This window comes from Haliotis rufescens, unplaced genomic scaffold, assembly GCF_023055435.1.
Source record: "Haliotis rufescens isolate VD_foot unplaced genomic scaffold, xgHalRufe1.0.p SCAF_6, whole genome shotgun sequence".
Classification (NCBI taxonomy): Eukaryota; Metazoa; Mollusca; class Gastropoda; order Lepetellida; family Haliotidae; genus Haliotis; species Haliotis rufescens.
In genome coordinates, this window is record NW_025964334.1 from 16,825,642 (window position 1) to 16,850,953 (window position 25,312).

General features: G+C 42.2%; 1 protein-coding gene across 3 annotated transcripts in view; it reads left to right on the plus strand.

Moving 5' to 3' along the window:
* Positions 1-10,841: 10,841 nt before the first annotated feature.
* Positions 10,842-25,312, plus strand: part of LOC124140564 — a 35,170-nt gene continuing 20,699 nt past the window's right edge. Inside the window, exon 1 of one of the 3 annotated variants that reach the window (XM_046508202.2) lies at positions 10,842-11,017. The gene's annotated coding sequence lies outside the window, so the exon portion shown is untranslated. Of the gene's footprint in view, positions 11,018-21,009; positions 21,156-25,312 lie in introns of those variants that run through there. The other 2 variants (XM_046508205.2, XM_046508201.2) reach the window with 2 other exon arrangements.

The window sequence follows — 25,312 nt, forward strand, 5'->3', positions numbered from 1 at the left end:
CGTTAGGCCATTTGGTCATAACACTAAATAAACCTGTCTGTCTGTCTGTCTGTCTGACTAAAACAACATGTATTTATTTGTAGGTGTACATGTACATGTATGTGAGGTTGGTGACCTAAATGGACAAAGTATGTAAAATTATTAAATTATTAAATAGTTTTAATATTTTGAGTTGTTGTCATTGAGCCCTGTGGATCTTCCAAGAATAGGTTACAAGTACATGTTGCTTGTGGTAAGTAAAGAATTGAGTGGGGATTGTTTGGTTAATGCCACACTTAGACCTATTCCAGCCATTTGACAGTGGTTTTAAATAATCAAGCCTGGACCAGACAATCCAGTGATTTACTTCATGAGCAATGGTCTACACAATTGTGATATGATGACATGCATCGGCCAAGTCACCAGCTCTTCCCCAATCCTGAAGTCGCTTCTTACAACAAGCATGGGTTGCTGAAGACCAATTCTAACTGAATCTTCACAGGGGTGACTGCTGATTAAATAAAGCAGACACACTTGGTCCACTTGGCTTATGCCGTTATTTATTCAGGTCCACTTGCCTTATTCTGTTAATCATTCAGGTCCACTTGGCTTATTCCGTTAATCATTCAGGTCCTCTCGGCTTATTCCGTTAATCATTCAGGTCCTCTCGGCTTATTCCGTTAATCTTTCAGGTCCACTTGGCTTATTCTGTTATTTATTCAGGTCCACTTGGCTTATTCCGTTAATCATTCAGGTCCACTTGGCTGATTCCGTTAATCATTCAGGTCCACTCGGCTTATTCCGTTAATCATTCAGGTCCACTTGGCTTATTCTGTTCATCATTCAGGTCCACTTGGCTTATTCCGTTCATCATTCATGTCCACTTGCCTTGTTCCGTTCATCATTCAGGTCCACTTGGCTTATTCCGTTCAACATTCATGTCCACTTGCCCTACTCCGTTCATCGTTCAGGTCCACTTGGCTTATTCTGTTAATCATTCAGGTACACTTGGCTTATTCCGTTCATCATTCATGTCCACTTGCCTTATTCCGTTCATCGTTCAGGTCCACTTGGCTTATTCAGTTAATCATTCAGGTACACTTGGCTTATTCCGTTAATCATTTAGGTCCACTTGGCTTATTCTGTTAATCATTCAGGTCCACACGGCTTATTCCGTTAATCATTCATGTCCACTTGGCTTATTCTGTTAATCATTCATGTCCACTTGGCTTATTCTGTTAATCATTCAGGTCCACTCGGCTTATTCCGTTAATCATTCATGTCCACTTGGCTTATTCTGTTAATCATTCATGTCCACTCGGCTTATTCTGTTAATCATTCAGGTCCACTCGGCTTATTCCATTAATCATTCAAGGCGACTTTGCTTATTCCATTAATCATTCACGTCGACTTGTCTCATTCCATTAATTATTCAGGTCCACTTAGCTTATGTTAATCATTCACGTCCACGTGGCTTATTCTGTTAATCAATCACGTCGACTTGTCTCATTCCATTAATCATTCAGGTCCACTTAGCTTATTCTGTTAATCATTCACGTCAACTTGGCTTATTCAGTTAATCATTCAGGTCCACTCGGCTTATTCCGTTTATTCCGTTGATCATTCAGGTCCACGTAATACCCCCAACAGGAATGCTATAATTCAATAAATAATGAAGTCTGGACCAGACAATCCACTGACTGATCATGCTGACATTATCAAGCCTGCATGATTTGACTGCCCACCAAATACCTACCCCTCTGTTAACCTGACTTTTAGGATTGGTCCCCACCAAACTATGCTGGTTGTAAGAGGCGACCTAATGGATTGGGTGGTCAGATTTGGTGACTTGTTTGATAGCGTGTCATCGTTCCGCTATAGTGTGTACAGATTGTATCGTGTATCAATCAGTTGATCGTCTGGTCCAGACTCAATTATCTACAGTACAGGCCGCCGTCATATAGCTGGAATATTGCACACACACACACACACACACACACACACACACACACACACACACACACACACACATTGGTTTGTCCAATGCATGTTTCTGAGAGTGAGTGAGTGAGTTGGGTTTAACGCCGCTTTTAACAGTATAACAGTTATATCACGGCGTGTCAGCTTAATGTGGGAGGAAAGCCCGAAGTGATGCGAGTCTCAAACGTTTACTACTTCGGTGAAACCCACGAGCACGGGTATGGTGCTGACAAACCTAGAAACATAATCGGGGCGAAGCATGTTTCTAAGAAGTCAATAGCACTGTTAAATAAGTAATGTGATAGATCCAGTCTCAGAACATATGTCCAATTCTTAAGTGATCGTAATAGGTTACATACACAGCATAAGGGGCGGACCCTTTGATATTTAGTAGAGGGGGGATGCGTTTTTTTGGGTATGTCATGGTTTTATTTCTTCGGTTTTAGAGGCTGAGATATTTCTTCTTAAAAAAAAAGGGCTGACATTTTTTAGGTCACGTTTCAAATAGAATGTTAAACTTTATTCACTGTTCACTATTAAACAGTACAGATGTAGGTGCTTTTTAAAATAGAACAATGAAAATAGCAGCATAATACAGTATATATATATATATACTACCCATCAAAAGTTTAGACTCACCAGTGTAAATGTAGCCACTCACTATACTCAACTGTTTCAAACCAGATAATGCCAAATATTCTAAACTTTACAGGTACTGTTAGCACATGAACTGATGTGGCGTAAAACCAAATCTGTAACGGTGAAAAGATTAGAGTTTTTCGTTCATTAATTGATAAAACTCTGTGAAATGTCGCACATTTTTAAACAAAATTCGCACCAAAACGCAGGTGTTCACATGCACGATAATGCACGTGTTTTAGCAGCAATTTGACGCGGGATACTCGTGCATTTCATCTTTATAAGGATTGCAGTTGGCTCTTCTGAGTTAGTGGAGAAATTCTTCTTTGATGCAAGCATGGGTAGAGGGTGAACATCCGTATTGAGCAACGACATCAAGCCTTGGCACTGCTACAAGATGGCAGATCACAACGGTATGTTGCCAGACGTCTTGGCGTATCCCAATAGGCAGTTTCCAACCTCTGGGTACGCTTACAACAGACCAACTCCGTCCAGGATCGACCCAGGTCGGGTAGGTCAAGGGTAACATCACAGCAAGATGACTAATGCGTCTTTTTGCCGTTTCTCAGGGGCAGACACATTACAGCCACAGCAGCCAATAATGCTTTCCAACAAGCTACAGGACGACGTGTATCTGTATCAACAATACGCCGCCGATTACGTCACTACGGACTGCGGGCACGTCGTCCAGCTGTAAGACCCCCTCTTACACCACGCCACCGTCAGAACAGACTGAATTGGGGAAATGGACATTTACGCTGGGGTCCCCGCAGATGGGCAAGGGTACTCTTCTCCGACGAATCAAGGTTCAATCTGCATTTCAACGATGGTCGGATCCAAGTCTACAGACGTCAGGGAGAGCGGTACGCTGACGTTGCTGTTGTGGAGCATGATCGATTTGGAGGTGGATCCGTTATCGTCTGGGGAGGTATCACCCTGACTGGAAGAACTGATTTACTGGTACAGGATGGAAATCTGACTGGCCAGAGATACAGGGACGAGATCATCATTCCTATTGTGCTTCCATTCTTAAGGGCCATGCCAGGTCACGCGGTTTTCAAAGATGATAATGCCTCACAGAGCTCGCATCGTGTCAGTTTGTTTACAACAAAATGGGGTGAATCGAATGGATTAGCGAGCATTATCGCCCGATATGAACCCCACTGAGCATGTTTGGGATCTGCTGGGACGGCGTGTTTATGCCAGAGTTCCTCCCCCTGCTAACCTTCGCCAACTTCGCAATACATTGTTTGAGGAGTGGCAAACATTCCCCAGCGGCAGATTGAACTGTTCTTTCGTGGTCTGCAACGTCGATGCAATGTCTGTGTTAGAGCCAGGGGTGGTCATACCCGTTATTAAATTTTGCAATTTCACTTTTGTATGGTACTAGCCAATACGGCATTCTGGTTCACTAATCATCAATGCACACGTCCTTGTGAACCTTGGACAGTCACTAAGAGCATGGCCTGATTCAGACATACTTGATTCAGAGTGGCAGACCTTCTGTCGCGACCACCTTGGAAACGCTACATGCGTATCCTTCATCTGAGGAATGATATCAACGTGACCCCTTCAGCTGAGACAGTCATCCTGACAGTGTCCGGAAGACTGCGTGGGTACAATATCAGAGCTTGCAGACCACTACGAGACGTAACGCTGACACTGCAACGCTGGTAGAACAGAAGATAGCAGATTCGAGCTTTTTCTCTTAAGACTGTGTGAAGGCCTCCGACAAGTAGAACCTTGTTGCATTCAAGATGAACCGTTTAGAGGTGGCAGCATTTGTAGCCCTGTCAATGCGGCGTCATTAGTGCTACAATGCGGCATATGTACCCCTGTCAATTCGGCAACATTAGTCCTGTCAATTCAGCAGCTGTAGCCAAGTCAAGACAGATCTGATGACTTTGGAAGGAAATATCACTGGACAGCGTTCAACTGACCAATCTCTCTACCCTGTTGTACTACCGTTCTTGGATTAGCGAGCATTATCGCCCGATATGAACCCCACTGAGCATGTTTGGGATCTGCTGGGACGGCGTGTTTATGCCAGACATCTTCCCCCTGCTAACCTTCGCCAACTTCGCAATGCATTGTTTGAGGAGTGGCAAACATTCCCCAGCGGCAGATTGAACTGTTCTTTCGTGGTCTGCAACGTCGATGCAATGTCTGTGTTAGAGCCAGGGGTGGTCATACCCGTTATTAAATTTTGCAATTTCACTTTTGTATGGTACTAGCCAATACGGCATTCTGGTTCACTTATCATCAATGCACACGTCCTTGTGAATAAGGATATGAAGACCTAAATGAATGATGTTGTTATTTTTTATCGGTAGCTTTCACAAATACGATTTTCTTACGAGATATAGTGAGTGGTTTCAGTGAGTCTAAACTTTTGATGGGTAGTATAGTAACAGACCATTTTTTACAATACCATGTGTATGAAAAGCGTTGTGTGCAGTTTTCTTCAGATTGACAGAAAACTAGTCAACTTGACATGTTTGTATTAACAACTGCTGGAGGAGTGTACTTCAGTTACCGAGATGGTGGATGATTGACTGAAATAGCATAACTTTTTATGTAAACTGAGGAACAAATTTTACCAATCTGAAAATTAAACACGTTTGGTCCAAACCCCGAATAGTGTTACAAAATGGTTGAGAATCAACATCGCAAAACAATTTGCTGAGTAATGACAGTGCTACCCTGATAAGGGAGCTTGAGTTGGAAGTGAACCTTTGGCTGCACTTACAGCATGTCAACCTTCAAAGCTATGGGTACATAGTGAGTGAGTATGGCTCTACGCCGCTTTTAGCAATATTCCAGCAATTTCACGGCGGGGGACACCAGAAATGGGCTTCATACATTGTATCCATGTCGGGAATCGAACCCGGGTCTTCGGCGTGACGAACGAACGCTTTAACCGCTAGGCGACCCGATCGCCCACAAAACGTTGGAAGTAGCATGCTTAGAATAACGCTACTGTAACAAAAGAACAAGCTGTTGGTATGATGCATCAAGGAGCATCGCACGACCACGTCGCAAGCTGTTTTAGCTGTAGACGAAGGACAGTCACTAAGAGCATGGCCTGATTCAGACAGACTTGATTCAGAGATGCAGACCTTCTGTCGCGACCTCCTTGGAAACGCTACATGCGTATCCTTCATCTGAGGAATGATATCAACGTGACCCCTTCAGCTGAGACAGTCATCCTGACAGTGTCCGGAAGACTGCGTGGGTACAATATCAGAGCTTGCAGACCACTACGAGACGTAACGCTGACACTGCAACGCTGGTAGAACAGAAGATAGCAGATTCGAGCTTTTTCTCTTAAGACTGTGTGAAGGCCTCCAACAAGTAGAACCTTGTTGCATTCAAGATGAACCGTTTGGAGGTGGCAGCATTTGTAGCCCTGTCAATGCGGCGTCATTAGTGCTACAATGCGGCATATGTACCCCTGTCAATTTGGCAACATTAGTCCTGTCAATTCAGCAGCTGTAGCCAAGTCAAGACAGATCTGATGACTTTGGAAGGAAATATCACTGGACAGCGTTCAACTGACCAATCTCTCTACCCTGTTGTACTACCGTTCTTGCAACAGAACAGGACAGACCCTGTTTCAACAAGATAACAAGAGGCCCCATACAACATCTTACCTTGGCCAGCACAATCACCAGACTTATCACCTATACAACACTTGTAGGATAACCTTGACCGACAAATTAGAGCACGACTAGGTCGCCCTTATAACAAAGATCAGTTAGCACAAGCCCTCTGAGAAGAATAGTGTTGAATCCCATTTCTCATCGTCGAGTCGGAATCAGAATCAGTTTATTCTCAGAAACCACAAAAGGTGGTACAAGAGCATATTACAATAAATAAGTATGCATATGTACAAAAAGCAGACAAGATGGCAATTAATAACAACGTGATTACCTAGCATTTTTAATACTAATGGACATTTTTACAATAAATCTCGATAATTTTTTTAGATCCTGTGTGTTTGTTGTTGATAAGAGTTTTACAAATTTTATAATATTTGGCCATTCAGTATAATATGGTGAGAGAAATGTTCGCCTCTCTAATTTAAAATAATTACATCTGAATAAGTAGTGAAATTCATCAGCAATAGATGGGGAATTACATAATTTACAAGTTCTATTTTCCTTTGGAATATTTTTCCATCGACCAGTCTCATTAGGTAAATTATGATTACAGGTTCGAAATCGTAGTATTGGAATTGCTATTCGTTTTGGCAATAGAAGATAATTATCGAGAACCGGAGAGTCCTTTAAATGTTTATAGTATAAGCCTTTAGAACTAGAATTAACGTCACTTCTCCATTTCTGAAAAAAGTGATCTTTAAGTATTTGCTCTACTCCTGACACTAGCCACTTTGTTGTGCAGATTGACGGATTGTTAAATACATAAGATAATCCAATACTGTCTAATATATTCATAACACATCTAACCCAGGGATTTGTTGATGCAATAGTCTTGTTCCCGTTAATTGTCAGATATTGATATAACAGCTGTGAAAGTTTATACACACCAGTTTGATATGTTAATTTGTGCCAGAAAGATATCATTCGTTTACAAATTATTATTCTTAATGGTAGCCTACCTAATTCGCCATATATCATATAACGAGGAGTTGTGTTTCTTAATCCTGTGATAAGTCTGAGGAATTTGAGGTGTATTCTTTCTATAGTTTCTAAATTTTCAAAGCCCCAGATTTCTGAACCATAAGTTAATATTGGTAATACCATCGTATCAAAAGCTGATAATACACAGTCCAAAGGTAAATTTAAATTTCTTGATTTTTTTATCAGGCAAAACATTGCTTTCAAAGCATTATCACCTAGGGACTTAAGACTTGATACTAGTTTTCTATTCCTGTGAAGTACAATTCCTAAATACGTATAAGTGTTGACAATATCTAGAGTTTTATCAGAATAGTGAAATTTATGTTTCGAATTTTTCGATGGGCCACCACCGAAAATAACCATTTTTTGTTTTATTTATATTTACATGTAATTTCCACTCTTCACAATATTCATTAAAAGTGTCCAAGGCTTTCTGTAAACCTTCTGGTGATTCATCAAATAATACAGCATCATCTGCATACAATAGAATTATGAATTGGATCCATACAATTAAGTCTTTATCTTGATCATAGTTGAGATTAACTCCTCCACACCCAGATGAAAGCAAAAAGATTTCCACGTCATTTATGAAAATTGAGAATAATAGAGGGGATAGGTTTTCTCCCTGTCTGACACCTATATTACAAGGAAAGTAACCTGACATTTTATCATCACACTGTATCAACGATTTAATATTTTTATACATATTTTGAACTAACGTAAGAAATCTACCTTTGATGCCAATAGTCTGCATTTTCCTCCACAATCCCACTCGCCAAACAGTGTCAAAAGCTTTAGTAAAGTCTAAGAAAGCGCAGTATAATATTTGTTTATTATTTTTTAAAATTTGCATAAGCATATAAATTACAAATATATTGTCAGCAGTTGAGAAAGATTTCCTGAGTCCTGCTTGGGCAGGTGTTAGAATCTTATTTTTATCTAAGAATTTAGTTAAACGGTTGTTTAAAATTCTGGTGAATAGTTTTCCAAAGCAACTAAGGATAGTGATTGGCCTATACGAGTTAGGATCAAGTGGGTCACCTTTTTTCTTGTAAATCGGTTTAATTATACCCACTAACCAAGATTCTGGAAGTATACCCTTTTCAAATACCAGGTTAAATAGTTCAACTAACAAAGGGGTTAATAAATCAATACTATCAATAAAATAATCATTTTCTATAAAATCAATACCGGATGCTTTATTTCTCTTTAGTTCTCTTACTGCTATCATAACTTCATCAGGTGTGATATCTCCATTTAAAGTTTCACAGTCATATTGTGTATCCATAGTATATTCCTTCATTTCCGGGTCTTCTGAAGTTGTCTCATTGAGTGACTTAAAAAACTGGTAAAATTCTTCAATTTCAGGACAAATATTGTCATCTTTTTTATCTCCTTTTAACATTTTCCAAAACTCTTTTGGAGAGTGTTTGTGGTTTTCTCTTAACATTTTACCTAAGTTATCTTTATATTGTTTTATATGCTTATCCATACATTTCTTATAAGCCTTAGATTAATATTTTAACAGGCGTTTGTTATAAATAGAATTAAATCTTTTCAAGCGGCGTTTTGCTTTGTAAAAACTTTTTCTGGCATTTAAACATTCCTTTCCAAACCATGGTTTGTTCATCTTATATTTCTTACCGACACCCTGCCTCCGGGTCCCGAAGGCAGCGCGTGCAGCGTCTATCAGCACGTGCCCGGCCTCTTCAGTTATGTCATTGATCAGATGTGGGTCAGCTTGGCCTTGTCTAGCCACATGCGCATTGATTCCCGTGCTGGCATACACAATGCTGACTGACAATTGTGACATTCTGGAGCATTAAAGGGAGTTTCATGATTTCAGTCTTGATGATTGATCGAATGCTGAAAAATTAACCGCTTCCTCCAAACTGTGGACTCAATACCTTCTCTCTTTTTTTTCTCATTCATGGCATAACTTGTAATGATGTTGATATAAAATTCATTTCCTTTGACAATACACGTGTTTTTGTTGTCGTTTTTTCCAATGAAGGGTAAATGATGCTCAATTGTCATTTCACATCACAGTCAACAACTGTTTCAGTCCTATCACAGCGGGACCAGTGGAGTCAATAACCTTGTCCAAGGATACGGCATTGTCACTTGCATGATATTGCATCTTGAAATGGAAGATAATGATTATGAAATTCAAACATTATGGCTTTGCTCACGAAATACTCTGTATTGATGAGGATGGCCATATTGCGGTTGATACTATTTTTAGGATGAGGTATTTGTTTTAATTTTGCGTCTATTTAGACCCGTGAAGATCCGGGCTAGAATAGGTCTCCAGGCTTGCCGTAAAAGGCGACTATACTTGTTCAAAAAACCGACTATCGTGATCTGCTGGTCAGATTCCACCCGTGAAGATTCCGGGATAGAATAGGTCTTCAGCAACCCATGCTTGCCGTAAAAGGTGACCTTGCTTGTCGTAAAAGGCGACTAACGGGATCGGGTGGTCAGGCTCGCTGACTTGTTTTGATGCATGTCATCGATCCCAATTCCGTGGATCGATGCTCATGATATCAATCACTGGATCGTCTGGTCCAGACTCGATTATTTACATATCGCCGTCATATAGCTGGAATATTGCTGAGTACGGCGTTAAACAACCAACCAACCAACCAACCAACCAACTGTATTGATGAGGATGGCCATAATGCGTTTGATACTATTTTTAGCATGATATATTTGTTTTAATTTTGCGTCTATCTAGACCCGTGAAGATCCGGGCTAGAATAGGTCTCCAGGCTTGCCGTAAAAGGCGACTATACTTGTCGTAAAAAACGACTAACGTGATCAGCTGGTGCGGTTCGCTGACTTGGTTGATGCATGTCATCGTATCCCAATTGCGTGGATCGATGCCCATGGTGTTAATTGCCTGATTGTCTTGTCCAAACTCAATTATTTACAGACCGCCGTCATATAAACAGCAAACAAACAAGCATAATCAATGCTCCTTTGCTTGTGATCATTGTTAGCTAGATTAATCTGGGCGTCACAGTGCTTTCAGTTTGTATTCAGTTGACTGAGTATTGCCGGAGGAACGGCACTCTGGTATAAACTGATATTCGTACAAAACATGGGTATTGTATTTCCATAATTGTTTCCAAAAGTATTATGTTTCTTATCTGTTCAGCTGTGGCACTATTCAGCTGCTGGATTCGTTTGACAGGCTTTGATTTTCTAATAATAGATGAATAGAACCGTACACATAACAGAAAAAGCTCATTTCTGATGCGACGACATTAAATAAACTAATTCCCCCCCTCCTCTCTCTCTCTCTCTCTCTCTCTCTCTCCCCCTCACTCTCTTCCCGCCTTTTTCTCTCTCTCTCTCTCACTGTCTCTCACCTGGTGAATCCTCAACGTGACTTTATTAATTATTTCTTTGCACATTCCTTCCAGTACACTTTGGTGATCGACTGGATAATCAGGGTATTGATTACTTTGGTAACAATACCATAGCAACCAGAATTCAAGGCGTAAATTACAGGGAACTTCGAGTTCCAAGAAAACTACAGTTACCTAAACGAAATTGATTTCTTAACAGAGCGGACAGTTCCGAAGCTTTTACTGCCTGGCGCAGCAATCAGATCACCATTGAGCTGATGAAGCCAACCAGATTGGGTTGTAGCGCCACCTGCAACGAACGCATGTTCTGCTACTTGAGTCTGGGGCACCGTTGATTACCTATCGCACCCTCTCAACACCTGATCAATGCATGAAGGATTGGCGCATCAAGTTTGCGGAAAGGTAATCACATTGTCATTTATTCATTAAATGTGATCTTCCCTTACTGTTTAAGGTTTGTCTATTCAGTCACCTCTTACTACAACCATAGGTTGCTGGGGACCTATATTCTTTCCCAGAATGCCAATTTGTCCCTTTCATGATGCCAATCATTATCCCAGAGAGGATTCCGGGTCAGGATTGGTCTCCAGCATCCCATGCCGACATCCGCGGGGAGCGACTTCATGGATCGGGTTGTCAGATTCGGTGAATTGGTTGATTGCATGTCATCGTAACCCGGCGTCGTGGATCGTTGCACGCAATATCGATCAGAAGGTTGTGTGGTTCAGACTGGAATATTTACAGGCAGCTGTCATGAGGATTGAATCTTACCTATTGCGGCGTTAAACAACACAAAAGCCTCATAGATTAAAGTCGTATTAGCAGGTTTGATGTTTTTCGCGGCGAATCTAGATGGTTGTCGTTTGTGAAATTGTCTTCCGAAGCATTTTAAAATAGAACCTGATGAGCATTACGTTAACATAAATGGGACGTAGATAGATTTTAGTGTTAACACGTGTCAGCTTGGATGGACCTGAAATCATGCAAGTCATGCACTTGCGTGAAACCGATGAGCACGTGTAACCATGGCACCGACAGTCCATCGTTTATGATCAGACTTCTGGAACAAGAACCAGGGATTCGAAGAAGCTGAGGACAGGTCGAGCTCCTCACGGTTCAAAGTTGCAGTACTGAATACCTTGCAATCTTTGAACCTTACCTGTCTTTCACTGGCAGACATGAAACGTTTACAGATGACAACTTCTTAATTGTAAATGGCGACGTTTCAGTACGCACCCCCACATCAGACCTCACCGGGTGAAGGGCAAGAAACCATGAAATGGCGTTACAAAAAAAAATGTTGTGCATAAACGTTTCATGTTTTCATGTTCCGCCAACTTCTAAAGGCCAAACAAAGACTTCTCTCACTAATATAGACGTAAGGTGAGGTGAAATGGGGTTTTACGTCACGTTGAAGATTATTGCACGTGTGTGTGTATAGGGGTCTGCTTGTCTGCCGTGACGATCAGGGTTGGAGACGGCGTAATGGACCGTACGGTCAGGCTGGATGACTCGGCTGATACCGTGTAATCGGATACGTATCCTGACGGCGTGGATCGCTGCTCACAATATCAATCTCTAGTCCAGATTATATCCAGACAATCGTCATATAATTACAATATTACTAAATGCGGCGTCAAACAACAAACAAATGATAGATAAATGTAAACAATTTTTCATGGTTAAAAAATGAATTTACAAAATAAATGACTGAATCACCAAGCTCAACACACCTTAAAGTCCTTAGGACTATTATCAGTGAGCCTACTCAATCACTAACAAACTTTCCGTGATGTTATCCGGTGCAGAATAGGTCTTCAGCAACCCAGGCTTGCAATAACAGGCTACTATGCTTGTCGTAAGAGGCGACTAACGGGATCGGGGGGTCAGGCTCGCTGACTTGGTTGATACATGTCATCGATCCCAATAGCGTAGATCGGTGCTCATGATGTCAACCACTGGATCATTTGGTCCAGACTCGATTATTTACAGACCACCGTCATATAGCTGGAATATTGCTGAGTGCGTTAAACAACAAACAAACAAACGAACGAACAAACACTAATATTCTATAATCGTCCGAAGAACTGTTCGTTCCTCATGCCGGGGGCACGGGTGGCCCAGTCGTCTAAGGCGCCGCGATTCGCTGTGCAGAGTTGCGTCCCTTGGGCGCGCCAGAAATCTATGATTGTGGGTTCGAATCCCGGTTCGCCCCAATTATGTTTGTAGGTTTGTCAGCACCATACCCGTGCTCGTGGGTTTCACCGAAGTGGTAAACGTCTGAGACCTGCATCACTTCGGGCTTTCCTCCCACATTGAGCTGACACGCCGCGATATAACTGGAATATTGTTAAAAGCGGCGTTAAACCAAACTCACTCACGTTCCTCATGCCTGTCGTAAGAGCCAGCTAAAGTGAGGGTCGGTCGGTTAAGCTCTGTGAGTTGTCTGAATATGTGTGACCGTTCCCGACAGTGTGGGGCGTTGTTAGTCTCACCCTGTACCAATCACTGGTTTGTCTGGCCCAGACTGGCAACACGTCTCCGTGGTACAGCTGGAATGTTGATAAAAACGACGTAACATTCCATCACTATCACAAAGATTACTGTATACCAATCCACAGAGGCATACATCGCAAGTGGCGTGGACAGAATGCAGACTGTTATTAAAACTAGCATCGACGCAAAGATATAACAATTAGATATATCTGTATGGTAATTTCATGCTTCATTTGTTAATGAAGACCGCCTCCGTGGTCTAGTGGTAGAGCGTCCGCCCTGAGAGCGGAAGGTCCGGGGTTCGATCCCCGGCCGCGTCATACCAAAAGACGTTAAAAGATGTAACTTGTTGTTACCCTGTCTGGCGCTCGGCATGAAGGGGCTTAAACAAGGACTGGTAGGCTCGGAGTCAGTATACTGTATCTGAGTGGGGTATTCGTTATTGACTTGGGGCCACATTCTGACAACCTTTTGATGACATACTTTGGTGTAATGCAACCTAAACGCAATAAAATCTCGTACGTGACCGATCTACGACGTAACAAACGAATTATGCCATATTTCAATTTACACTGCCGGGCAAACGAAAGTATACACTTGAAAATTGAATCTTACCAAAAGAACCTGCAGACGTTATCAAAACGTTACTAGTTGCAAACAGTCAGCGAAACATTGCAACGTAGGGTCCAAACAACAACTATGATATCCGCATCAAATACATCAACATCGAATAACCATTTCTTGTTTGTTTCATTTTAGCCACCATCAAACGTGAGTGGAACCTTTCTTATGCCTGGACCGCCTCCGTGGTCTAGTGGTAGAGCGTCCGCCCTGAGAGCGGAAGGTCCGGGGTTCGATCCCCGGCCGCGTCATACCAAAAGACGTTAAAAGATGTAACTTGTTGTTACCCTGTCTGGCGCTCGGCATGAAGGGGCTTAAACAAGGACTGGTAGGCTCGGAGTCAGTATACTGTATCTGAGTGGGGTATTCATGTTAAACTGCTGCATGGTATCTCATTGGTCTAGCACTATAAATCGGCATCAGTCCGGACTAGTACAAGCAGCCACACACACACACATACACGTACATGCACGTCGCTATATAAGCGCAATAATCTTGAACGCGATGTTAAACCCAATTTCACCTCACCTCACCTTGTTAATGAAGGTGTTGGGTGTAATAATATGCATAATAACAATGCGCCAAATCCACAAACTAATTAAAAAGCATGCTCAAACTCGCTGCACGTTTACGCCTGTAATGCAGGTGTCACACTGTCCCGAAATTGACACCAGATGGTCACACGATAAAGGAAATGTTCAAATTCGGCTCTGATCGTAAAAACATCGGGCCATTCGTGAGGGCATCTTAAGCCATCGTATGACCGCCGGTGGAGTATCTCAGGCTCCGGCAGCAACTTCGTGAGCGGTGGCAAAATCTTTGGCATGCCAAAAAATTCACGAAAGACCTTGCGAAGGTTCATTTTCGTTTTGAATTCGTGTGTCCATTTTGCCCTTCGTAAGGCTATCGTGGAGGCATCTTGTCAAGTCGTGTCATCTTCGTCTTTACTTCGTGTCATCATCGGTTCCATCGGGCATTTTTCGTCCAAGAAGACAATACGAAGGAAACAAGAAGCTGCCCGATTGTCTTAGGAAGGCAACACGACTTCGTGAAGCCCTTGCAATGCCGTTGTGTAGCCATCGTATTATAGTACGATGACATCGAGATGGGACCAGGGTGTCGGCGAAGACAGCCGAATTTGAGTAGCTCAAGCGTTTCCCATGGTAACGTGGACATGTAAACGTTACAGCCTCAGAGCATCTTCCTCAGTCAGTCCTGAGCAACTCTACAGAGCAGAGGCGTGTGTAACTCCCAAAGCTTCAATCACAATTAATCACTATTCAGTTCCTGCAGAATTGCATACTTTGATGATGTGACAACCAGGAAAAAGAAGGCAGCAGCATTTCTTCTTTTGATGCACCTCAGAGAGAACAGAGAACAGAGAACGTGATATGCAACTGTTACAGGCCCAGCACCTCCTCTTACAGGTAAAAATTGTCTTATTTCACTTTGTCATTTCATGCTAATTGCACCGACCCCGTGGTCTAGTGGTAGAGCGTCCGCCCGAAAAGCGGAAGGTCCGGGGTTCGATTCCCGACCGCATCATACCAAAAGACGTTAAAATATGGTACTTGTTGTTTCCCTGTCTGGCGCTCGGCATTAAGGGGCTAAAACAAGGACTGGTCGGCTCGGAGTCAGTATACTGTGTCTTTGTGGGGTATTCATGTTAAACTGCGGCATGGTATCTCAGTGAGCTAGCATTATAAATAGGCATCAGTCCAGACTACTACAAGCAACCACACAAATACACACACGTACATGCACGTCGCTATATAAGGACAATAATCTTGTACGCGACGTTAACCCCATATCACCTCACTTCTTGCCATTTGCCTTTCTAGCATTCGACACTGTACTTATCTTGTTTTGCTTTATTTTTTCCAGGGCAGGGGCAAACCGTGGCGAAGGAGGAAACCGAGGTCTATGTGGGTCAGAAGAGAAGAGAACGCTATGGCCACTATAGCTCTCTACTAAATGAGCTGAAGACAGAAGATGAGAAGGCCTTCTACAACTACACAAGACTTCCCCGAGGCCTCTACGATGAGGTGCTGCGAAGGGTAGAAGGCAGAATAGAGTAGAAGCATACATGGTACAGAAAGTCTCCCCCTCCTGGTCTCAAGCTGTCCATCACACTTGGCCTGTTGGGACAATTATCCAAGCCTGTCCTACAACTTCAGAGTTGCTCCAAACACCATCTCCCTCATCATTAATGAAGTCTGCGATGCCATCAAAGCCGATTTTGCTGCTGAGGTGATCGAGTGTCCTACTACAACTGAAGTGTGGATCGCCATTGCTGAGCAGTTTGAGAAGAGATGGCAATTTCCACACTGTTGTGGTGCTCTGGGAGGCAAGCATGTGGCGGTCACCTGTCCTTGGAATACTGGCTCTGTGTACAGAAATTACAAGGGCTTCTTCTCCATTGTCCTCATGGCCCTGGTCGACGCAGACTATAAGATTCTATGGATTGATGTCGGCTCTGATGGTTCCAGCATTGATGCCAGTATCTACAATGGGTCAGAACTGAAAGAAGGCCTTGAGAGTCCGAACAACATATTCATTCTCCCTGACGAGACGTCTCTACCTGGTGATGACGTTCCTGTCCCATGCTACATAGTAAGGGACAATGCTTTTGGGATTAACAAGCGCCTGATGAACCCGTTTTCAATCAGAAAGATGGAGCACCATGAGAGAATATTTAACTACAGACTCTCCAGAGCCAGGCGTGTAGTGGAGAATGCCTTTGGCATTCTGGCACACAAGTTCCAAGTTTTGCTGAGGACCATGAACCAGAGGCCAGAGACATGCAAAAAAATCACAACTTGTGTGATCCTTCACAATCTCATCAGACTGAGATATCCAGCCACCCACAACAACCTGATGGACTTGGTGGACCAGAACCAGAATGTCATCCCAGGGGCATGGAGAAATGACAAAGTACTTCTGGATGTTTACCATGAGAGGGCAAGGAACACTGGAACCCATGAGGGGAGGCAAATTAGAAGATACCTGGGCCACTACTTTACCCCAAAGGCTGGTTCAGTGCCATGGCAGGACAAGATGATCATGTAATTAATCCCACAAAGCAGCGACAGTAACATGATTACAGAGACTCTAACATTGTGATGATGAACAAATTATTTTCACATATTGCATTGTAGTTTAAAGCAAAATGTGTATGAGAAGGCTGAGAAGGAAGTTGGACGAATGCAGCCTGGCGAGGAGTAGTTCGTAGAAGTGCTGGCTGGCCTTACTTGGACAAGGACTGACATCTTTCTTGGATTCCCCCAAGACACACACACACACACACTCCTCTCTCTGGTTGGAGACTCAGGGGTGTCTTCTTGGACATCTAAATCATCAGTTTCCTCTGCTTTCCATTTCTGAGTTCTGTATTTAACAGCCCGCTTCTTCCCTTTGCCTCTCCCTGCCTTGGGTGGCATGTTAAAGTTGAATCAGCAATTGGATTTCCCATAGTCGGCCGAAGGTTTTACACCATCGGGAGGTCACGTGACGCCTTCGCGACCTAGTTCCAACGCATCGTAGTCTCAATACGACGTCGTGTAGCCATCGCGTGGCCTTCGTGTGTCCTGCGGGTATAAACTACTATAAAAATTCTCATCTTCGTGTTGCCTTCGTGTGTGTTTCGGGTGCCATCGTGTGACCTTCTGTAGGCATCGTACTTGCTTCGCCTGTTGATTGGTTGTTGACCAAGTTCGGGGCCATCTTCGCGCGAAATTCAAAATCCCATATTCGTATGGCCATCTCGTGTTAATTTCGGGACAGTGTGACGCCCGCATAAATGGATCAGTGAGCGATAAATTATTAAATTGCCTGTGAGGCGCTAAACAGTCATTCACCCTCCCGGGTACCCGCGTCGCTCTTATAAACATAAACTCGTTATTGACTTGGGGCCACATTCTGACAACCTTTTGATGACATACTTTGGTGTAATGCAACCTAAACGCAATAAAATCTCGTACGTGACCGATCTACGACGTAACAAACGAATTATGCCATATTTCAATTTACACTGCCGGGCAAACGAAAGTATACACTTGAAAATTGAATCTTACCAAAAGAACCTGCAGACGTTATCAAAACGTTACTAGTTGCAAACAGTCAGCGAAACATTGAAACGTAGGGTCCAAACAACAACTATGATATCCGCATCAAATACATCAACTTCGAATAACCATTTCTTGTTTGTTTCATTTTAGCCACCATCAAACGTGAGTGGAACCTTTCTTATGCCTGGACCGCCTCCGTGGTCTAGTGGTAGAGCGTCCGCCCTGAGAGCGGAAGGTCCGGGGTTTGATCCCCGGCCGCGTCATACCAAAAGACGTTAACATATGGTACTTGTTGTTACTCTGTCTGGCGCTCGGCATTAAGGGGCTAAAACAAGGACTGGTCGGCTCGGAGTCAGTATACTGTGTCTGAGTGGGGTATTCATGTTAAACTGCGGCATGGTATCTCAGTGTGCTAGCACTATAAGTCGGCATCAGTCCGGACTAGTACAAGCAGCCACACACACACGTGCATGCACGTCGCTATATAAGCTATATCCCCACCAAACAAAGTCATCAATGGCCGGGTTACTGGTCCACAACTATCGCCTCAGTGACTTGTAAAGAACAATGTGGACAGTGATCTCTTTGCATTGTGAGCTGAACTATATTACACAAAGAAAAAAAGTTAAACACACCCCTATTTCTGAACTATGACAAATGGCAAAAATCATGGCACGGGATGACTGACCACAGGAGCTGGGCGATACCAATGTCATCGGACAGAACAAACATTTGACAACAAATAAAGAAGATAATTGTGAGTTGTGATTGAAATTTACTGACAAAAACATCATGGTAACACAGGTACTGTTAATGACCTCAGACAATACATAAAAAAAAGTATGGAGCTGCAGGATTAAGTAAACGAGTTACTTTGATGTTTCATGTGAAAATGTTGCTTAAAGTCTCTACATGACATGGCACGTGAAACAGAACAGTAGCGGGTATAACCACCACGTGCCCGGATGACGCATTCCAACCTACGCCTCATGCCTCCAGTCAGACGATATTCGAGGGTAGCATGCTGTGCCTGCATACCTTGGCGCGTGAGCTTTCGTCACGCATGACTGATTACATCATCTCGAAAAAACATAATTATTCCCGTCATTACATCTTTCATGACTGTTACAGATATTGGGACCAAACAATAATGAAATGCATTAGGGTGTGCTTCACTGTTTTCTTTGTGTATATTTTAAACTCATTCATGGGTAATCCAATACTCACCAGTGACAAGTGACGCAGAAATCAGAGACTTTACTTTCATTAACATTAAGACATAATGTTTCATTATCACAACGAGCGTGATTGAAAGGCCCTAAATGTATTGCAAAAATGTGTAAATGAAATTATACTCAATCGTGACTTAGACAAATCGATAGTACTGTTCTCCGGGACGGAAACGACCTGATCTCATATGCGAGATCACAATTTTACTTTTTCGTATCACTTACTGTTAGCTACGATAGGTGTCACAATCCTTTTGTGCTTGTTCGGCTTTCGTCTGGCTTTGCGGCTACGTCTCAAGTACCTAGCGGCTGGGTCGTTGCTGCGGTTGCTCACCGAAGGACTCGTATCTTAAATAAGCTAGCCAAGACGGAAACATTTATAGCTGGCCAGTTTCACATCCTACAGTTTGAACGGTATTTTAGTGACGCCGCTGCGTGACGCTTAATGTGAATGAGTGAGTGAGTGAGCATGGTTTTACGACGCTTTTAGCAATATTCCAGTAATATCAAGGAGGGGATACGTCCGTCCGTCACGTTTCCATGGCAACAAGATGGACTTAGGTTCTGTGAGGTTAGGGTTCGTTTCCGGAGCATTACTCATAAACCGTTCAATATTTTTTCATGAAACTTTGCAGGTCTGTCAAGTACAGCTGGACTGGTGCCTTTTGCTATTTAGAATTTTTTGAAATTTTTATTTTTTACGTTTCCATGACATCAAGATGGACTTAGGTTCTGTGAGGGTAGGGTTCGTTTCCGGAGCATAGCTCATAAACCGTTCAATATTTTTTTTATGAAACTTTGCAGGTCTGTCATGTAAATACTGAACTGGTGCCTTTTGCTATTTAGAAATTTTAGATATTTTTATTTTTTACCTTTCCATGGCATCTTGATGGACTTAGGTTCCAAACTCTTCTTTTTTTACAATTTCCATGACAAGTTCCACCTCGGTTAAAAAAGGTGAGGGTTTGTTTAGATTTAATTATGTCATCAATTCTGCAACAGGGGCGGGGGATATAGCCACGTTAGTGGCAAACTCTTGTTACTTTTACCATGTTCCCGCGTTTTTTCAGGTGAACACGTGACTTGCCTTTGCACGTGTTTGTAAGAGCTGGCACGGGTGGGTAGGATACGCTCATCTTTTTGCGAATACCCGGTATCTTCGTCGGGCAGTTAATGGAAGACCATGGGCTTCTGCAAATGATAATGCCCCGAACAATAGCGTTACCATTATATCATCACTATTTGGTAGTGATTCATGAACACATAATCATGATATTGTTGGAATCGAAAATAGACTTGTACCAGATATATCGTTGATACCGTTGAAATCTATATTTTAAATCTGATCTACGATATGTACATTGTATGTCGATCCTATAAGTCAACGTGTACGGGGCCGATTGTTTGATATTCACACTAAAATACTTTAACATGTGGTACTTGTTGTTACCCTGCCTTGCGTTCGCTAATAAGGGGATGAAAAACGAGTACTGGTCAGATCGAAGTCAGTATGCTGTGGACCCGTGATGATTCGGGTTAGAATTGGTCTTTAGCAACCCATGCTTGCCGTAAAAGGTGACAAACGGGATCACGTGGTCAGGCTCGCTGACTTGGTTGATCATCGTATCCCAGTTGCGTAGATCGATCTTCGTGATGTCAATCACGGGATTGTCTGGTCCAGACTCGATTATGTTCAGACCGCCGTCATATAGCTGGAATATTGCCGAGTACTGGCGTTAAACAAACAAACAAACAAACAGTATACTGTGTCCATTGTATCTCAGTAGGCTAGCAATAAAAAATCCGTCAAAAGTCTGGACTTGTTAAGCAGTCACACACTCAGGCACACACGTGCAGGCACGTCGCTATATATAATCTTGAACGAGACGCTAAGCCTGAACTCATATGAAAAGGGTTAACCCTGATACAAGCTATGTGAGCATTCAGTATTCGACAATCGCCTACTCAACAGATGTATTCTCGAGGAATCGCTATTTCACCGCAAGCGCCTAGGTCCAGAGTAGACATGCTCCGTCATGCTCCGTGTTGAAACTACTTTTGACAAAACATTCGTGTCGACAGAATTTATGAGTCAGCACGTTTGAAGAAGGCCACCTTGAAAACGTAGTGAGTACAGAAAATATGTTTTTATCTTTCTGTATCTATCATATCTGCAGGTGATCACAAATTAATTACAGCACCGGATACAAATTTCACATGTCTTTTAGTCTTAAAATTTCTTGTTTAGTTTTGTTGAGTAGAAGTAGTAGTAGTAGTGGAGTAGTAGTAGTAGTAGTAGTAGTAGTTCTGGTAGTAGTCGGTTTGTTTGTTTGTCTGAGGTTTAACGCTACCCTCAGGAATATTCCACGTATATGACGGCGGTCTGTAAATAATCGAGGCTGCACAAGCCAACCCAGTGATTGACATCATGAGCATCGATCAACGCATTTGGGATACGACAACACTACTCAAACAAGTCAGCGAGCCATCCCACACGATCGCCTCTTGCGATGAGCATGGGGTGCTGAAAACCAATTATATACTGCACAACAAAAGTTCCCGTGACACTGAATAAGATTTAATGCAAAGTTATGTTTTTTACCAAATCTGAAACAATTTCGGTTTGCAACAGATAAAAGACTCCTGTAAGTGTTCAAATGGATACTTCTTGCACTCACTGTTGCTGGCTGGAATCGATTTCGTAGGTGTGTTGTTCGAATCCACTTTTCTTCTCGATTATTGGTTACGCGTGGCCTGCCACTCCGAGGATGGTCTCAGACTGCAATCGCCTGTTGCCAACGTTGCCATAAACACCAATTAATGGTGGACGTTAAATTGTCTTGCAACATCACGTTGACTCGATCCTGCTTCAAGCATACCAATGGCTCGCAGACGCTCATTTTCGGACAGGCGTGGCATTTCGTAATGTTGAATAATTGCGTAATTTTGTTGTTTTTCTGAGTGGTTGTTGTCAGCACGATACTAAACAATGCATATGGAATCCCGTTAACGCACATGTTTTTATACCCATTCTTGGGTAGTGAAATGCATGTGGCTTGCATGAAAGTCACATTTTGCATGGAATGCATGCTTTTCTGTAGCAGTTGCGTTTTTGTGACTTGATTCCATACATGTACTACAATATTGAAAACCAAACTATACTTTTTTGAAAAATACACTAAAATATTGGTGTCACAGGACCCAGGTCTTCATAGAGGTAAGACAAGCCTGGGTTCCTGAAGATCTCCTGGATCTTCACGGGTCAGTAGTAGCAGCAGTAGTAGTTATTAATTACCAGTAACACAATAAGTGATAGCCGCGGTGAATAATTGCGTCAACTGCGAGGTTATGAATATAATACGGAAGTTAGTTTGGTAATAACTTTCTAATAATGGCAGCTCTGTTGTGTATTGATCAGGACCTTTTCTTACAATGTACAACAGCATCCCAGTCTTCTCCAGCGTCGGCATGACCCATCTGTCGATAGGCATTCAGTGATTAGCACAAACTTGTGACTACTAATCCGATGTGCTACTTCACCTCACAACCCAAAACATATTTAACATGTGTAGCGAACCATTGAATCAGATTATTTGATCAAACCTTATGAATCTATACTCTGCAAAAAACGCAACGCAAAAGTAGTAAAATCGTGAATATCCGAGTGTCGCCGACATATACAAAATTAATACCAAAAATTGATTGAGATTGATTTGTGTGGAAAGAATGAAATACCAAGCATAACAAAGATAAATACCAAACAAACACAAAGCGTAGTCAATATAAAAACCGAGCACAGTCAACGACATCAGGCATAGTAAACAACACCAAGCATTACAACATAAACACCAGCACCAAGCGTAGTCAATGACAACACAATGTATGGCTAACACCAACCAAAACAAAGCGTAGTCAACATGTGCAACAACACAATGAATAGCTAACACCAACATCAAGCAGTCAAAACACCAAACATAACAAAAAAAAACCACCAACACCATTCATAGTCAACAATAATACAATGGCTATCCAACACCAACACCAAGCATAGTCAACAACAATACAATGGCTATTCAAAACCAAGCATAGACAACAACAATACAATGGATATCTAACACCAAGACCATGCATAGACAACAATAATACACTGGATGTTCAAAACCAACACCAAGCATAGTCAACGACAATACAATTGATATCCAACACCAGCACCAAGCATAGTCAACAACAATACAATTGATATCCAACACCAGCACAATGCATAGTCAACGATAATACCATGGATATCCAACACCAAGCATAGTCAACGACAATACAATGGATATCCAACACCAAGCATAGTCAACAATAATACAATGGCTATCCAACACCAACACCAAGCATAGTCAACGACAATACAATGGATATCCAACACCAAGCATAGTCAACAATAATACAATGGCTATCCAACACCAACACCAAGCATAGTCAACAACAATACAATTGATATCCAACACCAGCACCATGCATAGTCAACGACAATACAATTGATATCCAACACCAGCACCATGCATAGTCAACGACAATACAATGGATATCCAACATCAAGACCATGCATAGACAACAATAATACACTGGATGTTCAAAACCAACACCAAGCATAGTCAACGACAATACAATTGATATCCAACACCAGCACCAAGCATAGTCAACAACAATACAATTGATATCCAACACCAGCACCATGCATAGTCAACGACAATACCATGGATATCCAACACCAAGCATAGTCAACGACAATACAATGGATATCCAACACCAAGCATAGTCAACAATAATACAATGGCTATCCAACACCAACACCAAGCATAGTCAACGACAATACAATGGATATCCAACACCAAGCATAGTCAACAATAATACAATGGCTATCCAACACCAACACCAAGCATAGTCAACGACAATACAATGGATATTCAACACCAAGCATAGTCAACAATAATACAATGGCTATCCAACACCAACACCAAGCATAGTCAACGACAATACAATGGATATTCAAAACCAAGCATAGTCAACAATAATACCATGGATATCCAACACCAACACCAACACGAAGCATAGTCCAACCAACTGATGTCAGTATCCGTCATTTCAACATCAACCGTTTGTTCTCTCACTTCCTCCCGAACCATTTCAAACTCCCTTATCATGACAGTAGCTTCATCTTGTCCACGCGTTCATTTTCTGTTCAATCTACAATATCTGTTTTGTTCACGTGCACACACACTCGACATCATTGCATATTTAACATGTGCTAGCGAACCATTGAATCAGATTATTTGATCAATCATTGCATTGAGAACGTGTGCACACTCAGCGGCTTCAGTGCAATGTATTGATCCAACCTCGTCGCACAATTAAGGTGCTTCGCGCATCATGATAAATTTGCTCACGTGAGGCACTGTCTTCATCAGTTGATGAACGTCAACAAATACAATTTTAATCCTTATATTGACGGATATATAAATCATAACAAAATAATCCATTAAACATCAAACTTTAATTATTGAAAGCGAACTATATCAACGCGGAGAGTTGTGACGTCGTGATGTTATCCGTCCCAAACATTCCATTTGGAGTGACATCCCTTGGGTTTACAAACGGCAGAAAAAGGCGGCTACCGCAATGTCATTCGCTTGAAATACAAGTTGCACCCAGTCAAGTAGCGTTGGAATTGGAAAGAAATCCAGACCCGGCTCATGCTGAAAATGGATACATATGAACGTTCTGTGAACTTTTGCTGTCTGTTTGAGTCATACTACGGCTGCTGATGACGGGGATTACGATTTCCCGTTGATATTCCGGGGTAGAATAGGTCTTCAGCAACCCATGCTTGCCCTAAAAGGTGACTATGCTTGTCGTAAAAGGCGATTAACGGGATCGGGTGGTCAGGCTCGCTGACTTGGTTGATGCATGTCATCGATCCCAATTTCGTGGATCGATGCTCATGATATTAATCACTTGATTGTCTGGTCCATACTCGCGTTAAACAACAAACCAACCAAACAATTTGCAACCAACCGTTTGAGGCGGCGCGTTTGGATTTACTGAGGCACGATAGTGTAGAGCTCGGTGATTTCTTTTGGTAATTTGAGCATTTTCTGTTATGACTTCGAATGGACGCTTCATTTCGGTGACCCGACATTATACAGATCTGACTTTAAAGCCTGCATCATTCATAGCCTAAATCGATGTCCCTCTAAGTTTCCCCAATTATTTTTAATGTTTTTTGCAGATATTGG